The following is a 15,540-nucleotide window of genomic DNA, read 5'->3' on the forward strand; positions in this document are numbered from 1 at the left end:
AAGTGGAATTACGACAGGGGATGACAAAGGCAAGCAACCTAAATAAAGTACTTGGGTTCGCAAGGCTCCGACGAAGGAACCAGAGTTTTATTTGGAGCGTGCTAAGGAAACCTTCATGGAAGCCAGGAAGAGCTTCACTGATGCCTCCACTTCAGGAAGCAAAGATAGAATGGAGCTGGAAATGGACCTATCAATGCTCACCATGTTCCTAGAAACATGCATGAAGCTATTCCGCAACAGCAAGGCTGTAAAGGGGTTGCAGGAAATCATAAATAGATGTGTTGGGACTGCACCAGGAGAACCCTCTGTAGTTCGAAAGCTCAGAAAGCACACGATGAGGACAGGAAGGGGAATGAGATTGACCGCACAAATTGGAGAATATGAGATGGACCAAGTGATTCTGGACCTATGATTAGACACAAACGTTCTGCTGAAGAAAACATGGGAGCACATGGGAAGGCCCACGTTGCAATGGTCTCCTTTCCAAATGCGAATAGCAAACCAGCGAAAGATCCTACCTATGGGAAGATTGCAGGGAATCACAATGGATATCAGGAGCAAGCACGCTAGAATATTTCGAAGTAATAAAGACTGTTGATGACAACAATCCCTACCCCACACTATTAGGAATAGATTCAGCCACTGACATGAATGGGGTGATAAATCTGAAGAAGTGCAAGATGATTTTTGAGAAAAAGTCTCTACGCGTAGTTTTACCTTTGGACCCTGTAGAAGGATCGCACTACACAAAGCCAATGAGCGACTATGAAAGTGACGATGACTTGGACTACATCTACAAGATAACCACGTGAGAGCAAGATTGGGTAAATCTGACCATGGATGGACGAATCTCATGGGAGTGCGAAAGCTCCTGCACATCAGATTCTGATGAGGAGATAAAACGATGGTAGAACTAGTTACATAAGGTAACCACTCTAAATTGTAATATGATGACTTGATTTCTAGGCTGTTTATCAACGAAGGTAAGGGATCTACCTATGTATGATGGGTTAACTGAGGTAGATGACTTCATGAACACATTTGAAAGAGAGTTACTGGAACAATAATGTTTTAAAGCTTTGAAATGGGTACTATGTACTACACTCACGAGGTGGTGGGGTACGCACCATGGAAGCTTCAGGGACTGGCATGAATGTAGGAGGACGATGCGCATACAATTTGGGAAGCCTGAAATGCGATTAACATACAAGATTTCTGGATGAAAAGGTCTACACGCCCACTTGTCAAGATGGATACAGGCATATGGTATGAAACCTGCGTGGATGCACATAGTCTTCTTGTTAGGAGAGACGGTCATTAAGCATGTGCGGGTGAGGAAATGGCGCGAATGACCCCTCCGGTTGGAGCCAAGGAGTATGGAAAAACCAAGCATGCAGAAGGTTATCCATGCAGAAGCCTTCAACGAAGTATGTGAAGCGCTGAACAAGGTACACAGTGCGCATCATATTGATTGGGACCTGCATGTACTAGCGGTTCTATGGGCTTATAGGACCACCTGCAAGAAATTGATGATGCAGGAGCCTTTGAGGCTGGAGTATGGAGTGAACGGTGTATTCCCCATGGAGCATAAAATGCCTAGTCCGTGCATGGAAGCATCGGTAGATATGATGGTTTGCGGAACACTAGAAAAGGGGATCGCACAGCTGAATGAAGCAGAATACTTGGACTTGAGGAAGAAATCTGACAGGGTAATTTTAGGCTCCAAGAACCCAGGAAAGAAAGGGTGCAATTAAGGGAGAAAAGCACTCTGGTGGAAGCGAAAGCCAAGAAGCTAGAGGACGGGATCAAGAAGGATTTTCTCAATAAAGAGACTAAGGTGATAAAGCAAGGTGTTCACAATCACGCTGATAAATTTTGGGACTATCGCCACGAATTGATCAGCCTGATGCCTTGGACTAGACCGCATATTACTAAATGGATCGACCATGATGGCACACCGCAGATGTTAAGATGCGTGACATAGCCAATAACAATAAAAAGTGGGTATTTTCTCGGAAAAGTGATGGATGACTAGATGAAACCCTATACAGGTGGCACGACCAGCTGACTAGCTATGGGAGGTACGGTCTTAGTGCTCCAAGCAGTTGAAAGGAGGCATGGGACTATAAAATACTCTGCCCAGGAGCTGTGTGATGTTGGAGTTGCGCGCAGAAGCAAAGTGTCACAAGGTCTGTGGCCATGCAAGGGGGATTGTGTTGCCGTGTGGGTTGGATGGAAAGTGACCATGGGAGTCACTATTCACAATGTGATGCTCGACTTGAGACCAAATGGAGCGGGTGATAGGCAGTTAAGATGCGCTTTATGGGAAAGATTTGGGAAAATATGCCGCCAAGGGAGCATTAATGAACGGGATTTGGGGGAGTGGTCGAATTAAAATTCAAAAGGGAATATAAATTACAAGGGGCTTCCTAGAAAAAAACACTTGGTCATTTGCGAATTGAGTTGTTGTATGCCTTGCGTATTTTGAGCCGAGATCTATTTTCCGTATGCGGAGCATTGATTGAGCCCCTAATTAGCAAAATAGTAGCATCATAAGAAGTTAGGGAAATTGCAGAAATGACATTGAAGAGGCCGCGCAACCCTTGACTGTGGGGGATTCCCCTAAAGGCACCGGGATTGTGGCATAAATCCCTAAATCACCATGCACACTGAGGCCGAAGAAAGACAAACAGTCAATGACTCCTGTGCGTGTATCCCCACGAAACATGCTGCGCACCAGGTTAACGATGTAGGAGAAAGGAAAGCCATTAAATTGGAAATTGATGAGGAGGAGGAAGACTTGGGGGACCTTATCATTGAAGAAGATGATGATGAAGGCATGGAGGAAGAAATTGAGCCTACACACCCTCCAACAAAGCTGCCCGCCTATACCCCCCCATGGAAGGGGAAGGCAAAAGTGCTCGAGGATCTCAACGAGAGCAAGAGCTCTCTCCAGACTCGCTCCTCCCGGATGACATCATCTTTGAGGGAACGCACCTGGGGCGGGTGCCTAGCTTGAAATTTTAGGATTGGGATCTTGCTGACCATGAGAAGTTCCCTCATCTAGAAACCGTGTAGCTCATGAAGCCAAAGCAAAGCATTACGGTGGGGGTTATTGAATTGGAGCTGCGAAAGTGGTTACGCAGAGTGGAAAAGGTAGGGTTACTAAACCTGCTCTGGGTGCCGCATTTCTATCGTGCCTCAATAATAATATTCGTCATCAGGTAGCTGCTCTGCTTGGTGCATGGTGGGTGTTTGTGTCTAGAGGAGCCCATCCCCATCACAAACCACTTAATCCACCACATTACCTGGCTCCCATGCAAAGGAGAGGACCCCACAGACATCTCGGAGGGGAAGAGCAGTGACTTGGCCATCGTGGAAGCCATGAAGAAGAAATACAAACTAGAGAAGAAGAAAAGGGGTTATGCCATATCCAGCATAAAAAACAAAGCAGTTAAAGTGGCAACCTAGATACTGGTGAGTAAGGTTATGTGCAAGTGTTGCACGGATGAGGTACCCGCATCGGTGGTGGCACTTTCTGAGTAGTGCACGGGGGGGGGTCCAGTTCAACTGGTTCAAGTTCCTATGCAAGGAGTTCCTGGAAAATTTCCGTGAGGCCCAGGAACAAGGCAAAACATTCCACTATGCATGGCTTCTTTGTCCATAGTGCTTGTGGTAGGGGAATTGTTGGAGCACAATTAGTTCCCCACAATTAACACAGATCTGTCGGAGGCCACGAAGTGCGCTTTTCTCTAGGCCATGAAGGATGCAAACCTTATCCGTGATAGAAAGATGTTCCGGGTGTTCATGGAAATGAATGTCAGAATGGGGATTAACCACAAGCTGTGGTTATCACCCACTGTCTACAACAACCTACAAAGTTTTTCAGAATTTAAAGTGGACCTCCACAAAATATATATTAGAGCGCACAAGGACCCAGCTAAGAAATGGAGCGAGCTACCCTTCGTAGCCATAGACGATGTAATCTTTGATGTACTGGAGACATGACCGCTAGAGTGGTGTGCCCTAGACATCGCGACAATGGAGAAGTCTGTAGTGCAAAAGAAGAAAGAGGAGGCCAAATTGCACATGACATAGTTGGAAGAGAAGAGAAGGTAAGAAGCAGCGGCAAAAAAAACGTAGGAGGCACAGGACGCTGTGCAAACAGTAGCAAAATAGAAAAATGCTACAGCAACAACATCAACATAGGAGGGAGGAGTCATTTGAGGTCCTCACGAATCTACAGGAGGACCCCAATATCTAGCGCTTAGAGGCAAAGGTGCATGAGCTCCAGCAGCAGTACGACAATGTCAAAGGGACATTGCAGATGGTGTCCCTCACTCAAAGGCTTGCATGAATGGAACAGGCCAAAGTGCTGAAAGAGTGGGTGGACGCAACACGACACAAAGAAGCAGTCCTGAAGGCTCGCGTTCAGCCTTGGATCAACGAGGCCTTCACCATCACAGCAATAGTTGAAGGCAAGAAAACACAAATGTAGGGGACGCAATAACAGGTCCAAGGAAGTAGTTTCGACATCGCGGTATCAGAAAATTGGGTACAGGAGATTCAACATGCAACTGCTCAGTGTGCTGCCGACCTTGAAGCGGTTCGAGCAGAGTTAGAGGGACTCTGTGCGAAGATATTCACACTGACAGAGTGACACAAGGGTGAGTCACGATATTTGTGTTGGGGGCTTGTTGGGCATGGAATCCCCCCAATTTATGTTTTGGGGATTAAAGCCCAAGTTTTGACCAAGTCCATTGTAAAGGCTCTACGATTTGTGGGCGCAGAGTGCGAAGTCATAATAGAGTCACAGGGTTGTCCGGCCTTGTTTTTGTAATGTAATGCCAGCTTGATAGACCTACTCATGGTCTGCGGACCATGGGATTGTATAAATAGAGTGAGGCTATAAGTGTAGAAAATAGCTAATTGATAAGAAGAAGAAGAATAGAAGCATGATGAGTCTAAGAGATTGAGACGAAGTGTAAAGTGTGTCTTTGGGTTGTAGAGTAGGAGAAGGATCTGCAACTAAGTGCGTAGAGGACTAGTAGTTGGCAGCTAAGTGCATGGACCCCTGCAGCTAAGTGCACAGGGCAGGTCGAGTCTGTAACTGTTGAAAGCATTATTTCTATGTATCTTTTCCTGTTTCATGTGTTATTTGGTATAAACTGCAAGTTTACTATTTATTTTCTGCGTGAACTCATATGAATGTGTTGTATAAATAAATATAATGTAAGGAATCTATTTACGCGAAGGTAACTAACTGGTGTAGGAAGATAAGTAAGATCTCAGTGGTGACTTAGGGAAATAGTGAAAAACGTTGCTCCAGTAGCATGGAATCCCCATAGCCCTTGGTTAGGGCTGCTCAAAGGCAAGTATATTAGGGTGTGAGGGACATGGAAGTGCGTGAAGTAACCTACACGAAGGGACTAACGGTTGGACCCAATCAAACCTCTTAGACATCTTAAGGGTGCAGAAACCTGGTTCCAACATGCCCCCATAATACTTCGGGTGAGACCTCAGTCCACGCTCCACGGACTGTTGCTGAAAGGGCCAGTAGTACAGAGATTTGTTTGGATAATTAACTCTGAACCTGGGTCAGGCCCCAACAAGGCAACATGTTTTAGAGTAGGAGAAGGCTCTGCAGCTGAGTGCACAGGGCAAGTTGAGTCTGTAACCAATTGAAGCATTAATAAAGAGAATTTTATACCATTACTGTGTATTTATTTACTTTTTTCTCCATTGAATGTATTGGGTATAAATTACATTTATGTTGTTTATATGATGCGTGAATTTATATGATTGTGTTGATTAAGTGAATATAAGATAAAGTATCTGTTATGCAAAGTTAACTAACATCTATAAGAATATAAGTAAGATCTGAGGTGTAACTTGGGGAAATAGCATAGATCACACGCTGAAGATGTTCTAGATGCCTTAGGTAAACAAGCAGATTTGATAAATGCTAATCTGAAATTGCTCTATGATGAGCAACAATCAGTAAGTTTCCTATATCGAGGCTTTTGTTACATTGTCTCTTTGTGCTTAGTTTAGTAAAGCTTGCTACAGTTCCGCACGTTCCACGCGCTATCCGGTCACCTCTTAGTTTGTCGATCACCCATTTTAGTATCCAAGCCAAAACCCGTTCCTATTAGAAAATAATACATTCTATAGATAGAGTCTGAAGTTAGCCAGGTAGCCTTCGAAAAGTATTTGTATAAAAAATACTCAGTAGATAAAAGTTGCTTCAGTCAATCTCTGAAATAGTTTGTAAACATGGCCAATTTCTTAAGATCATTCTCAAATATCAATAGACGATCTGTATTTGAAGTAGACTATAGATCCCTTGAATCCGACAGTGTAGAACCTGAAAAGGTTGAAGATCCAAAAAGTTGGAACCCGCCAGTTTTGAGCTCTAAAGAAGTTTATCCTGTTCCATCTTTATTTAGTCTATCCAAAAAAGTTTGGCTAAAAGAAGTTGAACTAAATATAAAAATATCAGGTCCATCTATACAAATTGTTGGTCTCAATTTGCTTTTTGAAGTTGAAATTAAAAAATTTCAAAAATATGTTGCTGAAAAGAAATTCTCCTATTTGCATTTTGGGGAGAATTGGATTAGCTCCATTATTCCGTCATGGTCTCAATACTCCTTGTATAGTAGAAGTCTTTGACACCAGACATAACATATATGATCATGCCCGGATCAGAACAATACTTGGAAATCTATCCTCGGGATGTCAATATGGCACTATCTATCCAGATTATGCCATTAGTTTCTCTGATGTTCACTTAAAAGATTGTTGGAAAGCTTTAGTTGGAGTACAAGGTCTAGAAATGGTTCAAGACAGTGAATATTTATCTATGTTAATCCAAACCTCTTTCCAGCTGACCAATACTGTACATCCTAAACTAAGATAGCCAGTTTTAAAAGATTGTGTTGCTGTAGGTGTGAGAAATGCTCAAGTAGAAGGTGTTCATTATGAAAAAGAAGCTTTACCTAATGACTGGTATATCCAATATAAATCCTTGGCATCCACAGACAGTTCAAAGAGAAAATGTAACAAAAGCATCGATATAAGAAACATACTTTTAATCAATTTCGAATATTTTCAAGCAACAAATCTGAATGGGTTACTTCTCCTCAACCGAACATGTGCGCGCAACTATGACCTCTCTCCACGGGTCTTCAACGCCTTCACGTTAAAGTTACAGGTTCTTTTGGATGACAGAAACTGTCCTCAGACAAGCAACCCATTAGGCTTCGATATTAATAAAAACAAGCAAAGTACATAAGGCTTTTTACAACATGAGATCTCAGAGTTCTCAGTCAAGCAATGTGCCTTAGGAGCATGAAAGCGTCTTAGCCCCTAGTTAGGGCTGCATGAAGGTGATTATAACAGATCGTGGAGGTCTTGCAGGTCAGGGCAGTGCGCTAAGTAACCTGCGCGAAGGTATTCACAGTTGGACTAAATTGACCCCTCAGACATTGTTGGGCATGGAATCCCCCCATAGCATGTTTTGGGGCTTAAAGCCCGAGTTTTGGTCAAAGGTTTTGTAAAACTCCACGAATTGCAGGCGCAGAGCGCGAAGTATAGGTTGAGTCATAGGGCTGTCTACCCTAAAGTATTGTAATGTAATGTAAAGTCATGTTGGCCTACCCATGGTCCGTGGACCATGGGATTGTATAAATAGAGCAAGGCTCTAAGTTGTAAAGATGGCAATGAAGAAAAGAGAATAATATGAATGGTTCGAGCATAGAGTAGGAGTCTAAGTATATTGGGTTGTAGTAGTAGGAAGAGACTCTGCCGCTGAATGTGCAGAGGCCTATTAGAGTCCAAAGTTGAATATGCAGACCGCTGTAGCTGAGTGCGTAGGGTGGTGTTGATATTGTAATCTAGATTAAAGAGTGATAAAGAGAAGTTGATTCCTATTTCTATGTATCTGCTGCACATTGCCTTCTTTACATTTAAATTGTTCTATTTATCGTGCGCACTGTTATGATTGTTGAATATGCTATAATAATCATTAGTCTTACATAAAAAAGTTAAGTAATCAGATAATAACAGATTAAATAGCAAGGGACTTGGGTATTATACGGGTTGTGCCCCATGTAGGGGTGCGCGGAGGCAGCATCGCAAGTTGCGAAGGGATAGAAAGTGCACGTAGCGAAGAGTCAAACCGCGAACATCCAAAAGCTCATCAAACAACCCCAGGGTGCAGAAACTTGGTTCTAGGACCCTCCCATACTATTTTGAGTGAGACCTCAGTTCGTGCTTTGTGGACTATTGCAAAAAGGGCCAGTAGTACTTGGATTTTCTTGGCTAAGTCACCTCTAAACCTCGGTTAGGCCCATACAAGCCAACAAATGGTTCTGTTGCCAGGACCAGGATCCGCATAAAGGATGTTTGATGTCATGCCACTGGAATCCAACAAATAAAGAAATTGAATAGTGGTTGGACAAGAATATTCATGAGTTCATGGCATAGGAAAATAGAAATCTGCGAGTACCTAAGGAACAATGTTTGGAGTGCTACTTGTATACGAAAATCCATGAAATTTTCTTTGCATCCTTTCCTTTTGAGTTGTATGAGTGGATCGCGAAGTTAGCAAACAACCAGGGAAGGTGTTAGCTTGACAAACCAATAGTGTGGACTCCAGAATTAGTGCACAGACTAGAAGCATCAGGATATAAGATCGCGCAAGCTGTGGACCATTGGCTCGACCAAATAATAGGAGGATTTATCACTGAGTTCATGGTAGACACGACCCTCAGCTACAATGAGGTGAAGCGACATTTTCTCAAGGGACCATGAGGTAAGTATATTAAATCTTTGAGCACTTGGATTAAGATGCTATTGTGTGAAAAGTGGGTTCTACGAATAAATTAATGTTTGGGGCTATGGAAAGCGGGAAGATCTACAGAAGCAGAAATAGTGAAGAGTTGGAAAGCAATCCATTAATTTCACCCTCACGGGAAAGCGAGGAAGAGCTTGTGAAAGTTTCTTCGAGAAGCGCGATTAGTTTGATAAGGCAACATATTCTGCGTTTACCACCCCCACCCACACCGCCACCCATCTCACCCTCCTTACCTCCATCTCCACCCACCCCACCTCCACCACCGCTGTTGTTCAGTATGGCGAGTGCGATCAAGCTACTAGTATTCAGAGGAGTGGGGAATGAAGATCTGGACCAATTTTGGTTCGTGGTAAGAGCAGTATGGGAAGCACAAGGCGTCATGGATGATAATATTAAAAAGGCTACACTAGTGAGCATGCTGATCGCACATTAATGTGGTATATCAAGCATTCTAATGACCACTCGAACGTAAGAATCGTAGAGATCGAGGTCGTGCTGAATAGGGAATTTAGCATGCTAAAATCAGAAACACAATCAATCATCGGGTTTAAGGAGATCACGATGCTCCTAGGCGAGACCCCTTGGGATCTGGACCAAAGGCTGAAGAGTACAATTTGCAAAGCCAATATGATGTTAACAGATGCACAACAACGTGCATGGTTTGTGGCCTCAGTTACACCACACTTAAGGACGTCGCTGTCACAACAAAAACTTTCCACCCAGGCCGAATCGTTGGAGATGGATATGAGATTACATGAGACCCCTATACAAGAACTTGGGTTGGGAGTCTAAAAACGCCACGTGCAACTGCAAAATCTGTTTTTGGAAATGCAAATTTTGAGACAAGATAGGTCACCTTGGCTGGAGGTGCGTGAGGAAGTATGGTGCATAAAATGCAAAGGCCAAGGGCACGACAAGGACCATTGTCTAGTGTTTGCAAACTACTTGGCAGAAGGAGGGCCGATGCTATTAAGACTGGAGGCACGGGCAGGGTCGAGCACATTGTTTGCACTATGGTGCGCGATCTTCCAGATAGGAGGATAACACACCACGGATAATTGTCATCTGTTGCAGAAGTATTCATAGACATCCCAAAAATTATTTTGTAATTTCTACAGGTCGATAGGCCATGATGAACACACTTGTCGAAGCTACGAACTAATGATGGATCTGTTGGGTTGTGTTATATTTTTTCCACGTAGTTAACGGGGGGTTTGAGGGGCACCCTTAACCCCACTTTATGGGGTCCGGTGCAATTTTGGTTTTGGACCCTATGTTAGGTTGGGCGGACCCACCTATGGTTTTGTGCATGATTTTCACACATGTTTATGACGCGATGGTTTTCGGTCCATGGTATTGGATGCTTCGGCATGTATAAATATGTATTGTAACATTGAAAGGAACATAATGAAAAATCATGCTGGTAGTCCCAGTTTTAGGATCTAAGGGAAAATCTCTGTGTATATGTGTTTTATGTGTTATGATCTCACATTGTTTATTTTCTGTGTTTTAGAATTTGTATGTAGGTAATTTCTGTACAGGGCTAAAACCTACATTTGGTATCAGAGCTATTTTGGCTTCAAGGGGATGCCTTTGTTGCTGAGGGGTTTCACTTGGGCCTGTGGTAGACCCTGTTCAGTGGGAGATCTGCGAGAGAGATTCTGGTGGTGAAAGAAGATGGCAAGCAATGGAAAGATAGAGATCGAGAAATTAGGGTCAGAGTTTTGAGTTGTGGAAACTCAAGATGGAGGATCTATTGGTGGATAAAGATCAGTGGATCACAGTAGATCCAGGTACTAAACCAACAAGAGTGTCTGATGAAGAATGGAAGAAGTTGGATCGGAAGGCAAAGAGTACAATACGATTGTGTGTCTCAGATTCAATATTGCTGAATGTATCAGGGGAAGCTACAACGAAGGCTTTGTGGGACAAGTTAGGGACTTTATACCAATCTAAGTCTCTGGTGAATAAACTGTTCCTGCCAAAAAAGCTATATAACCTGAGGATGAAAGATGGAGACTCGGTGACAAAGCATCTGAATGCATTTGATACTGTGGTAAGTTAGTTAGCATCTGTTGATATTAAAATTTCAGATGAAGATAAGTGCATTAGTTTGTTGTGTTCTCTACTAGATTCGTGGGATAGTCTGGTTATTGCAATAGGTAGCAATGCAACTGCCTTGCATTTTGATGAAATAGTCTCATCCTTGCTGACGGAGGAGATGAGATAGAAAAACATGGAGAGCCAAAATGGTGATGCCTTGTCTGTACGAGGGCGGACCCAGAACAGAAACAAAAATAAGTCATCGAGTGGGAGATCTAAATCTAAAAGGAGATCTAAATCTCGAGGAAAACCTGTAAAGGTGGTGTGTTGGAAATGTGGAAAGGAAGGGCACTACAAAAGGGACTGTAAATCTAAAGCTCCTGACAAAGGAAAGGGATCTGATGAGGCTCCTTCTACAGAGGCGAAAACCACCTCATATGAAGGTGGGGATGTGTACTTGGCTTCTTCAAGTACACATGTAGATCACGAGGCATGGTTGATTGACTCAGGTGCATCCTTTTACTTCACTCCCCATAGAGAGTGGTTCTATGAGTATGAGAAATATGATGGTGGTGATGTCTTCTTGGGGCATGACAGGAAGGCTAGAATCGTTGGTCGCGGAAAAGAAAAGTTTAAATTGCAAGGTGGAAGGGTTAGAACACTTCTAAGTGTTCTACATATTCCTGCATTATCCAGAAATCTGATTTTTGTTAGCAAGTTGGATGATGCAGGTGTAAAAACAATGTTCGAGAAGGATACCTGTAAGATGGTTCGGGGAGCACTGGTATTGATGCGGGGAGTTCGGATTGGAACTCTGTACATGCTGCAAGGTAGCACTGTTATTGATGGGTGCAATAGTTTTGTGGTTCCTAAAAGTGGAGCAGAAAATCTAGTGGTTTCTGGAGAGAAGACCATGCTGTGGCATCAAAGGCTTGGACATATTGGAGAAAAGGGCCTTCAGATACTTCATGGTAATGGTATGGTAGAAGGTATGAGTAATAACTCTCTGTATTTTTATTTCTATGAAAATTGTGTATATGGGAAGCAGAATCGAGTGAGTTTCCCCTCTTGTAGTAAGAGGGTGAAACAGATATTAGAACTTGTGCACAATGATGTGTTTGGACCTGTGAAGGTTCCATCACTGGGTAAGTTTGTGTATTAAGTATCATTTATAGATGACTTCTCAAGGAATACATGGATATATTTCCTTAAGAAGAAATCTGAAGTCTTTGACAGGTTTAAAGAATTTAAGGCTCTAGTGGAAAACTAGATAGAGAAGAAGATAAAGGTGCTGAGGACAGATAACGGTGGAGAGTTTTGCAGTAAGGAATTTGAAGAATTCTGTAAGAAGTGTGGTGTAGCACGATAGAATACTACTCCATATACACCTCAACAAAATGGAGTTGCAAAAAGAATGAATAAGACATTGATGGAAAGGGCAAGAAGCATGCTCAGTGGTGCCAGGTTAGGACAAGAATTCTGGGCAGAGGCGGTGGATACTGCATGTTACCTAGTCAATAGGTCACCTTCATCAGCGTTGGAGGATAAGACTCCACAAGAGGTATGGATTGGTAAGAAACCCTCTCTTTCACATTTGAGGGTATTTGGATGTGATGCATATGTACATGTTCCAAAGGAGAAACGAACCAAGTTGGATAGTAAATCTAAAAAGTGCATCTTTATTGGGTATAAGGATGGCTTAAAGGGTTATAAGCTTTGGAACCCAGTCACAAGGAAGGTTGTGTACAACCGATATGTGGTGTTCAGAGAAGTGAAAGATGTTATTAAACATGAAGTCCAACGAAAGGAACCTGAGAAGATAGAGTTTGAGTTAAAGAAGGAAGAATTAGACTCTACAGCAGAGGAGGAATCAGAAGATGAAGAGCCACAAACTCCGGCTGTGAGAAGATCAGTTCGAGAAAGAAGACAGCCTGAAGGTATAGTCCATATGCTTTCTGTTCAAATTTTGCTTTATCTATTACTGACAATGATCCCAAAACTGTGAAGGAAGCAGTAGATTCAGAGGATGGAAAACTCTGGAAAGAGGCCATGGTTGATGAAATGGCATCTTTGCACAAAAATGAGGCTTGGGATCTGGTGGAGTTGCCGGCTGGAAGGAAACCCATTGGCAACAAATGGGTGTTCAAAAACAAGACAAATGTAGAAGGAAAAGTGGAGAAATATAAAGCTCGGTTGGTAGTAAAAGGATATTCCCAGGTGCCGGGAATTGATTTTGGTGATATTTTTTCTCTTGTTGCCAAGGTAACTTCTAAGAGATTACTTTTATCTATTTTTGTTTCTTTTGATTTTGAGGTAGAACAGATGGATGTGAAGACAACATTTCTTCACGGGGATCTGGAAGAGGAAATCTACATGAAGCAATTGAAGGCTTTGCAGCGAAGGGTAAGAAAGAACTGGTATGAAAGTTAAAGAAGTCTTTCTATGGGTTAAAACAGTCAACAAGGATGTGGTATTAGAAATTTGATACGTTTATATAGGGACTTGACTTCACCAGAAGCAAAGCAGATCACTGTGTGTTTTTTAAATTAATTGGTGACCGTGTTATTTATCTGGTCTTGTATGTGGATGATATGTTGCTGGTTGGAAATAACAAAGAAATTATCTAGGATTTGAAGACCCAATTGTCCTCCAAATTCGACATGAAAGATCTTGGTGCTACAAACTATATTTTGTGCATGGAAATTAAAAGAGATCGGGCAAAGAGGAAGCTCTAGTTAAACTAGAGGAAGTATGTCGAGACAATACTGCAGAGGTTTAATATGCAGGATAGTAAACCGATGAAGGTTACTATTCCTGTAGGTGTGAGGTTATTTGCTGAAGAATGTACCAAGACACAAGAAGAGGAAAAGGACATTTCCCGTGTTCCATGTGCAAGTGCAGTTGGTAGCTTGATGTATGCAATCGTCTGTACTAGACTAGACATTGCACATGTAGTGGGAGTATTGAGCAGGTTTATGTCAAAACCAGGGAAGGAGCAATGGACAGTAGTGAAGCGAGTTTTCAGGTATTTGCGTGGCACTAGTGATTATGGTTTGTGCTACTAAGGAAGACCAGGATTGGACAGGGTGTTGGATATTCATGGCTTTGTTGATGCAGACTGAGCTAGAGATTTAGATCAAAGAAGATCATCAAGTGGGTATGTGTTTAACCTATTTGGAGGTGCAGTCAGTTGGATGAGTAAGAAACAATCTGTAGTGGCACTATCAACTACAGAGGCAGAATACATGGGAGCCACTCATGCAAGCAAGGAAGCAGTTTGGTTGCAGAGATTGTGTTCAAGTATAGGGTTAGTATAGGAAGCTATAAGGATAGAATGTGACAGCCAAAGTGCAATTTTCTTGGCAAAGAACCCTGCATATCATTCAAAGACAAAGCACATTGATGTTTAGTATCACTTTGTGAGGGATATGATAGAAGACAAAAAGGTGTTGCTGGTAAAGGTGGACGCTTTAAAGAATACTACATATGCATTGAAAAAATCTGTGAGCTCTGAGAAGTTCTCTTGGTGTAGAGAGACAATGGGCATTTTAGGGCTGGGAAAATTACTAAGCTCTCTTGTGGCCCCCTGTGGAAAGAAAATAACAAGTGGGCGAATGTTGGGTTGTGTTATATTTTTTCCATGTAGTTAATAGGGGGTTTGAGGGGCACCTGTAACCCCACTTTATGGGGTCTGGGGCAACACCCCAGAAAATTTTGGTTTTGGACCCCATGTTAGGTTGGGCAGACCCACCTATGGTTTTGTGCATGATTTTCACACATGTGTATTGGACGCGATGGTTTTAGGTCCATAGTATTGGACGCGATGGTTTTCGGTCCATGGTATTGGATGCTTCGACATGTATAAATATGTATTGTAACATTGAAAGGAACATAATGAAAAATCAAGCTGGTAGTCTCGGTTTTGGGATGCAGGGGAAAATCTATTTGTATATGTGTTTTATGTGTTATGATCTCGCATTGTTTATTTTCTATGTTTTAGAATTCATATGCAAGTAATTTTTGTACAGGGTTAAAACCTACAGGATTAGACCCCTACCTATAGGGTGCGGACAAAAATGTGAGCCCTTGACCCCAATGCATGGATGGCGCATGCTAGATTTCGGGGACATGGTCAACGCTAAGGTGGAATGGGACCAGGAAGGGGTTGCGGACAACTAATTTGTTACAATTGCGGAGGGCCAAGGCATTATGCTTGCGATTGTAAAAACCTGACATGGACATCGTGTTGGTATTGTACCCAGTTTGATTGTAAGGTAGAAGATTTCCCTTCACCGATAGTAAGGATGGAAAATAGGGGGTACTCTAGCCCCCTCCAACTCATAATTTATCGATGATGAGGTCTGAGCTACGCGAAGAAGACCCGAATGTAAACATGATGCTCAGGAGCGGTATGGCCACTGGAGATGATAAAGGAACCTGAGTTTGATTTAGAATGTGCAAAGGAGACATTCATGGAAGCTAAGAAGAGCTTCGTGGAGACCTCCACTTTAGGTAGTAAGGATCAACTAGAACCAGGGATGGATCCTTCAATGCTCACTACCTTTCTGGAGACATGCATGAAACTGCTACACGATAGCAAGGCAGTCAAAGGACTACAAGAACTTATCACTAGGCACACA

This window comes from Pinus tabuliformis, chromosome X (genome assembly GCF_031772625.1).
Source record: "Pinus tabuliformis cultivar Carrire ecotype Pingquan chromosome X, CPIR1, whole genome shotgun sequence".
Taxonomy (NCBI): domain Eukaryota; kingdom Viridiplantae; phylum Streptophyta; class Pinopsida; order Pinales; family Pinaceae; genus Pinus; species Pinus tabuliformis.